The sequence below is a fragment of the Sinocyclocheilus anshuiensis genome, unplaced genomic scaffold (assembly GCF_001515605.1).
Source record: "Sinocyclocheilus anshuiensis isolate Anshui unplaced genomic scaffold, SAMN03320099.WGS_v1.1 scaffold1762, whole genome shotgun sequence".
NCBI lineage: Eukaryota > Metazoa > Chordata > Actinopteri > Cypriniformes > Cyprinidae > Sinocyclocheilus > Sinocyclocheilus anshuiensis.
Genome location: NW_015547656.1, coordinates 229,971 through 239,406, shown reverse-complemented (window position 1 = coordinate 239,406; position 9,436 = coordinate 229,971). Strand labels below are relative to the sequence as shown.

The following is a 9,436-nucleotide window of genomic DNA, read 5'->3' as shown; positions in this document are numbered from 1 at the left end:
GCATTTCAAGACATATATGCATCCATATCACATTGCAACACACACGGGAAAAAAATCCCAGAATGCAAGGGTGTAGGAACAATTTGAACAGCAAAATTCATAGATATATATATGTATATTTATTTTATTTTATTTTAATTATAAATAATTATAATGTATAAATGTTATAAACGTATACTTCTTTATAATTATAATTTAATGTACTATAAATAAGCATAACTAAATAAATGATAAATTATAAATAACAGGGATTAAAAATTATTTGTATGATTTTTAGAATGTCACATTGTTAGATTAGTAACATACTAGTGTCTAATTCTATTGAACTCCATTGCAAGTCAGATTTCTGCAAGCTATTTGTATGAGTTGCTGCCTTTGTAGTACGTTCAAAATCAGTTACTTTTGAGAATCTTCGGAGTTCACTAGGTTTTGGGTCAGTGGCCTGTCTGATATATTGATCTGTCAGTAAGTATGTGTGCCTGTATGTCAAGGGCGGAGGCATTATAGACACACTAAACACTACACACACACACACACACACACACACTCTCTCTAAACTGAGAGAAGGGGGCCTGACTGTAGGTCTGATGTCTGTATAGATAGGATCTTAGTTGACCACAAGAGAGACAAAACGCAGGAACCGGCCCCAGAGATCAGCCCGAATGCTGCTCGATTCATTGATAACAAGGCTATCCGGCTGCTTCGACCTCATATTATCTGGATCTATCAGTGGATTCAGTTCAAAACAAGGCCTTACTTTACCCTCTACCAGAGATATCAGATCTTGACATCAAAATCAGACCGTTTCACTGTAGTACATCACTAAAGTGCTGGATTTTGAAGAGCAGTCAGCGATTTTTTGAAAGCAGGCATCGTTTTCGGTCATGTCACGTCTTCAAACGTTGGGCGTTGAGCAGAATTGTCCGTCAACAATTTATGTTCATCTACCCACATTTACATACTCAGATGGTTCATAAAACCATGCTTATGGGATAGGGCTGGTCTATGTAAATATATGCACAAATGCACCAATTTGCATACGTGTCCAACAATTTGTTTCAACTGGACACAGTGAATTTGTGTAAATCACACCGATTTCCCCCATCCCAGCAGTTTCCAGCGCTGCTCTCTTGTGGTCATGAGCTGTAAATACCACTCGTATTGTTTCAGTGCATATGTCTAATGATAAGAATAGGCTAATACAGTTAATCAGCTGAAAAGAAGCTTGGGATAAATATGCAAATCTGATATTTTCGTATGTTTTGGTGTCTATTTCTCTCTCGGATGACATAATAAGCTTTTAAGACCGTATCTATCCCTGATGCTTTTAGGTGCGAATCCCACATTGAATTGTATTGTTTATAAATGATTATCATGGCTTAGTTTTGTACGGATTCTGACATCAAATTGGTTATATTTTTATTTCTGCAAATCGACGAGACATCTCAAACAGACTGAGCTGCATTAGCTGTTTCCGCATTCGCAAACTCAACTCAAAACTGGTGCTTTAGTTTTGTTTTTAGCTACAACCGCTGCCTCAAACCAGCCAATCTGACACACACACGTAACAGTCCGTTCACAGGACTCGACGAAGCTTTAACATTACAGCGGGTGAAACGGGAAGAGGGGCTCGTCCAGACAAAAAAAAACGGCGATGTCTCGTTTATCTCAGCTGGAAGATTCTTCGAGAGTAGGAACACGTCCTCCAATGGTGAAACCATCTTGTGGACGATAGACTGGATTGCATATGTATATACCAGTTACGATAAGCTTCGGTTGGATTATACTAGTTTTACTAGCTCTAAAGAACATTGGATGATCAGCATGATGGCGCTGAGTGTTTTCTTGACTGCCAATGCCCATTTTCACCCCCAAAATCCAGATCAAACACGACTGGATCGCTTGCATCCGATCAACAAGGGAAATAAACCAACAACCTATGTATCCCGCTCTGGATTTAGCATGAAGCCTTGCCCTCATCACCTCAACCCAGCTAAAAGAGAAGGGACCTCCAACCGCGAGAGTCCCACCAGTTTTGGGTTTGCTTCATTGGGTGTCAACGGATGGACGTTATGAATGGACAAACAAGGGGTTTCTGCCGTTTCGGTTTCCGTTGATCAGTATTTTCATGAGGGGGACCTTGTCGTAGATGCGTAGGAGAACATCTTCTGGACTTGTCTAATCTGTTAATCTTTGCATCCACAAAGATCCTAAACAGGTCGTTCTGAAGGTTGTCTTCTTCTCTGTTGGATGTTCTTGGCTGAAGGGAAGGCAACACACCAACCTAGCGCTTTAGTTGTTTGCGAAGCTCTCGGTTGGTCTTGCGCCGCACAGCTAGACTGAAGAAACCCATCGTGCACTTTTCCTCCTTTAAAGATCTTTAAAAGCCGTGCGGGTTTCTTGAGTCTAGCTGAAGGAAATTTACATTCATGCACTTACGATGAAGCGGGTGAACGAATCGTTGGTGACTGTGAATGCTGATTAAGGACAACACAAACCACCAGGTGCCGTTGTTAACCAAAATGAACTACCTCTCTCATTCATTCACACCATTTCAATGTTTGTTTGTTTATTTTAAGAAACACTAAATTCTCTATTTATTCCTCTCGGACTCAAATGCTGGACTGTTTACCTCAAGACGTCTCCATAAGCCTGCAGCTTAAACGGTGCTTTAATGCCAAAAGCCCATTTCTCAATGTGTTACGTTATCTCTGTTATGCTAACAACATGGCGGTCGTGTGCACTGAAAGTTGGCGCACCTCCCCAAGATGCAAGCGTTTCGTTTGGATTCTTCCAATTGAAACGCTCACATTTTGGCGAGTTTGGGAGATGTTCCCGCTAGCCTGACCGCTAGTATCCGTCAGTATTCACTCTTTCTCATGCAGAATGTCAAAGCATTGACAACCAAGCTAGCTAATCCCAAAGTGTCGTTTAGCATCGGAAAACTGTGTATATCTACGTGATCGGGCATTGCAGATGTTTGCTTTGCATGTGTATTGAAGTTCTCCTCTGTATTCAAGCTAATGGCTTAACGGTTCTCTGCCTCTGGCGCCCTCTAGCTGCTCTATTTGGTGTCTTCTTTCCTTTCTCTCTGCATCTCTTTGTCCCAGTGTTTATCCATGTGGGAACTCAATCAAGAGTGGCATGAAGCATATCTGACTTCCTTCACATTATTATTATAAAATGGATAGTTCCGGTGCTTGATTCTGACACGTAACAGTCCGTTCACAGGACTCGACGAAGCTTTAACATTACAGCGGGTGAAACGGGAAGAGGGGCTCGTCCAGACAAAAAAAAACGGCGATGTCTCGTTTATCTCAGCTGGAAGATTCTTCGAGAGTAGGAACACGTCCTCCAATGGTGAAACCATCTTGTGGACGATAGACTGGATTGCATATGTATATACCAGTTACGATAAGCTTCGGTTGGATTATACTAGTTTTACTAGCTCTAAAGAACATTGGATGATCAGCATGATGGCGCTGAGTGTTTTCTTGACTGCCAATGCCCATTTTCACCCCCAAAATCCAGATCAAACACGACTGGATCGCTTGCATCCGATCAACAAGGGAAATAAACCAACAACCTATGTATCCTGCTCTGGATTTAGCATGAAGCCTTGCCCTCATCACCTCAACCCAGCTAAAAGAGAAGGGACCTCCAACCGCGAGAGTCCCACCAGTTTTGGGTTTGCTTCATTGGGTGTCAACGGATGGACGTTATGAATGGACAAACAAGGGGTTTCTGCCGTTTCGGTTTCCGTTGATCAGTATTTTCATGAGGGGGACCTTGTCGTAGATGCGTAGGAGAACATCTTCTGGACTTGTCTAATCTGTTAATCTTTGCATCCACAAAGATCCTAAACAGGTCGTTCTGAAGGTTGTCTTCTTCTCTGTTGGATGTTCTTGGCTGAAGGGAAGGCAACACACCAACCTAGCGCTTTAGTTGTTTGCGAAGCTCTCGGTTGGTCTTGCGCCGCACAGCTAGACTGAAGAAACCCATCGTGCACTTTTCCTCCTTTAAAGATCTTTAAAAGCCGTGCGGGTTTCTTGAGTCTAGCTGAAGGAAATTTACATTCATGCACTTACGATGAAGCGGGTGAACGAATCGTTGGTGACTGTGAATGCTGATTAAGGACAACACAAACCACCAGGTGCCGTTGTTAACCAAAATGAACTACCTCTCTCATTCATTCACACCATTTCAATGTTTGTTTGTTTATTTTAAGAAACACTAAATTCTCTATTTATTCCTCTCGGACTCAAATGCTGGACTGTTTACCTCAAGACGTCTCCATAAGCCTGCAGCTTAAACGGTGCTTTAATGCCAAAAGCCCATTTCTCAATGTGTTACGTTATCTCTGTTATGCTAACAACATGGCGGTCGTGTGCACTGAAAGTTGGCGCACCTCCCCAAGATGCAAGCGTTTCGTTTGGATTCTTCCAATTGAAACGCTCACATTTTGGCGAGTTTGGGAGATGTTCCCGCTAGCCTGACCGCTAGTATCCGTCAGTATTCACTCTTTCTCATGCAGAATGTCAAAGCATTGACAACCAAGCTAGCTAATCCCAAAGTGTCGTTTAGCATCGGAAAACTGTGTATATCTACGTGATCGGGCATTGCAGATGTTTGCTTTGCATGTGTATTGAAGTTCTCCTCTGTATTCAAGCTAATGGCTTAACGGTTCTCTGCCTCTGGCGCCCTCTAGCTGCTCTATTTGGTGTCTTCTTTCCTTGCATCTCTTATCTCTTTGTCCCAGTGTTTATCCATGTGGGAACTCAATCAAGAGTGGCATGAAGCATATCCTTCACATTTCACATTATTATGGAAGAATACTGTTTTTATTAATATCATTACACTTTATTTGCTCTGTTTTATTTTGTGAAACCTAACTACGTATATGGTGAATTTATAACAGCTTCGCGTCGTGCGTGATTTATAACCTTAGCTGTTATAAATTCACTGTAAACCACGGCTTCACAGGGCTCATTGCTTTATTATTATTATTATTGACAATGACAACAACAGCAATAATAATAGTAACAATAATAATTAATAATAATAAATAGTTTAATAATAATTAGCACTATTAATAATAAATTATTATTATTATTATTAATTTTTATTATTGTAAATAATATTAATTATAATAATAGTAAAACATGCATTATTATTTAATAATGCTGCTGTTTTATTATTATATTTAATAATAATTAATGCTGGTATTATTATGATTGTTATTAATAATAATGATAATATGCTTTTATTATTGTTCACAATATTACTTATAATAGTAATAATGCTGCTATTATTATTGCAATTAATTTTTAACAAAATAAAAGCATTTTTTTTATTAATCATAATTGTTATTCATTATTTAATAATAATGAATAACCATTCAGTTCCATTTTGTCTAGATGTTTTTGAACACATTCTTGTCTATACAAGCCATATATATATATATATACCCGCCAAACATTGCTCGCCATTCCCATTTAAACAAGGCCGGTTTTATCTGGTTTCATTGACGCTTTGTCCTCTCTGTTTCTTCCTCAATTCTGCCATTTCTCCATCCATTTTCCTCTGAACTACACACTCACAAACACAAACGTATAGATTCGCCACCAGCATGTACTTCACAGACAGAAATACTTAGTACTATCTTCAGCGTAGAAGTCGTATAATGTCGTGTTGTTGTTTTTTTGAGTGACGGATTACTGCTCAATGTTTGGACACTATCTGAAGCTGATTCTCCACGCTAGCTCATTCAGACCTCTGTGTGCCTACACCCCAAAGCCTTATTCTGGGAGCGTGTCAGGGTTCGGGCGTTAGTTTGAAGTTCTGCCCAGTTTGTGAAGTTCATTCGCGAGATCGAGGCTCACAGTCGGACTGAACGCATGTTGAATCAGTACGTGTTGGTTTGGAAATCATATAAGAATCTCATTTGTGACCCTGGAGCACAAAAGCAGTCTTAAGTCGCTGGGGTATATTTGTAGCAATAGCCAACAATACATTGTATGGGTCAAAATTATCAATTTTTCTTTTATGCCAAAAATCATTAGGATATTAAGTAAAGATCATGTTCCATGAAGATATTTAGTAAATCTCCTACCGTAAATATATCAAAACTTAATATTTGATTAGTAATATGCATTGCTAAGAACTTCATTTGGACAACTTTAAAGATGATTTTCTCAATATTTAGATTTTTTTGCCCCCTCAGATTCCAGATTTTCAAATAGTTGTATCTCAGCCAAATATTGTGCTATCCTAACAAACCATACATCAATGTTTATTCAGCTTCCAGGTGATGCACAAATCTCAATTTCGGAAAATTGACACTTGAGACTGGTTTTGTGCTCCAGGGTGACATATAGGCCCGAAACACTTTACTGAAGTATATTGAGAAATGGCTTCTTGAATGAGTTAAGCTAGAAATGTAGGGTGGGACTTGAATCGATTGGATTGTTGTCATTTGCAAAGGAAGGGGACATTACTTTGATTCAAGATTACAAGGTCATATGGTTTTTCTTAAAATGACATGTACGGATAAATCATTTATAATAAACAATGCAGTATTCCATAAAACAACAATGAGTTGCACGGAAACCTCGGGACTCAAGGGAGCGATAGTTTCCTTCAAATGCGTCATTTGTGTGCTATTAGATATAAATCAACTAACTTTAACTTTAAGAGAGAACTGGTCGAAGACCGCTCATGTTTATGTCCACTAGTGTGTACAATAAATTACAGATTTAGAAATGCAACGGGTTTGCGTAGCTAGAGTCTGTTTGAGGCCTTCAGATAGTGTTTGATTGAATCTGTTCAGTCGGACTGTGGTTCTCAGCTCTCCGAATGAACCGAACCAAAACCAGGATGGTTTCTTAGTGATCCAAACACGTTCGTCTCAGACCGACGGTCCGAGAGAACGCTCCTGGAATCAGGTGCCTTATTTTCCGTATTTACAGACTTCAAATCACGATTACACTTTACATATGCAGTTTTGTTTATCCATGCACAATCCATTTTCTAGCACAGATTGTGTCTTAAGATTGAAGAGTGAAGTAGATTTAAGTAAGTTTTCTTTTTTTTTTTATCACTGATTTGATTTGAGAATTGGTTGGTTGCAGGTGTCTCCAATAAATGAAGGATAATTCATGCAATTTGAGATTAGTTGGTTGGAAAAGCAGCACTTTTCTCATGCTGTTTTAGACACGGAACCGGTCTGTTTGAGACGGATTCACCACCGGTTTGTCCAGGTTTTCGCCCTCATTCCAAACTTCTTCTGTGAAACACAAAATGAGATGTTTAGCCGTAGCGCGTCAACTGGTTTTATGATATGATAGTTTTATGATGCTTTTGGAAATCGGACGTATAAACCACTGTCCGCTTGCTTTTTGTGGCAAACAGAAACTTAGACATTCTGCCTCAAATCCCCTGTTGGGTTTCACGGATCAGTGAAAATAAAGCATGTCTGGAACAAGAAGATTGTGGGTAAATTATACGTTTTTTGGAGGTGGAGTGTTCCTAAAATGGTGCAATTCTCTGAGAGGACACTGGAACCCAGAAAGAAATGCATTCAATTTGTTAAACGTGGTCACGGCTCCTCTTTTAGGCGAAATCTTGAACAAATCCCGTCGTTGGTGGATCACGGTTTGGATCTCGAGAACCCATCGTGACTTTCTAAACCACAGAAACCGATCACAAACACACCTCACATCACTTTTATATTGCTAGAGAAACTCGAAAAGCTCAAAACACTAATGTATAATCGGAGCTCTTTCATTTTTAAACTCAGTCAGCTTAGACCGTCTCATTTGTGCGATCTCTCTTTTTCCCTTGAATGTCCATTACGCATTTATTTTGTGCATTGTATGTAGTAAATGAGATGTTTTGGAAAAATCACAAATAAACAGCTGTATATACTGATGCATAACCTGTGGCTGTCTATGAGTAAAACATTCAGTCAGAAGAGAAAGAATTCAAGGCTAACTACCTTAAAGATATGACGGGATGAAATAATACAAATATACTCAAAACACTCTGCATGATGCAATACATTATGCATCCCATGAAACATTGGGAATGATGATATAATCTAAAAAAACAATGGTATTGGACTTGTAGTCATGGATTTTAATATGTAAATATGTGCAAATATAGCAGTTTTATGGGAAACTGACTTGATTATGTGATTGGCAATATTTTATGGGAGTTTAATAAGAATGCAAATGGATGTTTTGTCCAGGTAGATCTACTACGTATCATCATTTAGTGGAAAGAAAACATTCAAAATACACTTTTGTGTGTTTATTTTATTGCACTTTATTCATTAGCGTCTGTAGATTTCAGTCCATATCTTTAAAAGTTTTTTCTCCACTTCAGCAGCACTTAAATACACCAAAACTTACAGTTTTATTCCTCTCTGTATTCTGAAGGTTTTTACTGAGGGATTTGTTCATATTTCATTCAGGCTGATTTATATGATATTTTATTCCTAAAAACACGACTTTTTTTATTTTTATTTTTTTTTGGCTGTTGACAGTATTTTCTGATTTATGGAGTGATAAAATGAAAACCAAAAACCTTTAACTCTAATATGTAAACAGAATCAAACAAGAATTTTGAATCTTTCATTTTTGGAACATGAACATAAGTGCATAATTCTTCATTTGCATATTTAAACGTAACATTTCAGAAAACTTGTAATACAAAATAAATATATAAAATCAACAATAAATAAAAATGTGCAATTCTTAATATAATCAGTCAGCTGGGAAACTATCTTCAGCCCGCCGGAACAAAAACACTGAAGAAAGAAGGAAAGAAAGAACAGCCGGTGGGTGTTTAATGTACTTTCACATAATTTATGTGATTTATATTTATTTTTATTCATGCCATTTACACGTGTACTTGCTTGCTAGTATGGCACAACAAATTTACCGTCAGCATTTCTTACAATGTGAATTCAGATATATTTGTGTATATTTTGCAAATAAATAAACAGATTGGGTGTGGAGTAACTGATAGGGCACATTCATTTATTGTAATTTATTGCGTCTTCTAACCGGGTCCATTAAAGCACAGTATCCTGATTTGACATTAAATTACGAGAAATAAAAAGAAATTTCATTTAATCTTTTTAGTGAAGTGTAAATCATGAATACGCAAAATACTTTGACGTTTTTGATGAATGGATGGAATTTTATTATATGCAGGATATATGTGTTTTAATGGCAATTTATGGATTTTTTAAATAAAAAAATATTAAATTTAAATCACTGCACAATTTTTATGATCGTTATATATTGTATATATATACAAACTACCACAATAATTATTCAGTGTGTGTGTGTGTGTATATATATATATATATATATATATATAAACACTCACTCACTCACTCACTCACTCACTCACTCACCATTTAAAAACT

At 37.8% G+C, this 9,436-nt stretch overlaps 1 long non-coding RNA gene across 1 annotated transcript; it reads left to right on the top strand.

Moving 5' to 3' along the window:
* The first annotated feature begins 258 nt into the window (after positions 1–258).
* On the top strand, positions 259–3,730 carry LOC107702162 (uncharacterized). The gene is made up of 2 exons (XR_001635734.1): positions 259–1,570; positions 3,232–3,730. It is a non-coding gene; the product is annotated as an uncharacterized LOC107702162 (long non-coding RNA).
* Positions 3,731–9,436: the final 5,706 nt, after the last annotated feature.